The sequence below is a fragment of the Juglans regia genome, unplaced genomic scaffold, assembly GCF_001411555.2.
Source record: "Juglans regia cultivar Chandler unplaced genomic scaffold, Walnut 2.0 Scaffold_16387, whole genome shotgun sequence".
NCBI classification, from domain to species: Eukaryota; Viridiplantae; Streptophyta; class Magnoliopsida; order Fagales; family Juglandaceae; genus Juglans; species Juglans regia.
Genome location: NW_023347031.1, coordinates 1 through 206, shown reverse-complemented (window position 1 = coordinate 206; position 206 = coordinate 1). Strand labels below are relative to the sequence as shown.

Below are 206 nucleotides of genomic sequence, written 5' to 3'. Positions count from 1 at the left end.
ATAAGAAGTGTTTGGGGTTGGGGCAACGATGCGTGACACCCAGGCAGACGTGCCCTCGGCCGAATGGCTTCGGGCGCAACTTGCGTTCAAAGACTCGATGATTCTCGGGATTCTGCAATTCACACCAAGTATCGCATTTCGCTACGTTCTTCATCGATGCGAGAGCCGAGATATCCGTTGCCGAGAGTCGTTATGTATCATGGTAA

The 206-nt window shown here is 51.9% G+C and overlaps 1 non-coding gene across 1 annotated transcript; it reads right to left on the bottom strand.

Moving 5' to 3' along the window:
* Positions 1 to 33: 33 nt before the first annotated feature.
* LOC118345179 lies at positions 34 to 189 on the bottom strand. Its single transcript, XR_004798797.1, has one exon. It is a non-coding gene; the product is annotated as a 5.8S ribosomal RNA (ribosomal RNA).
* Positions 190 to 206: the final 17 nt, after the last annotated feature.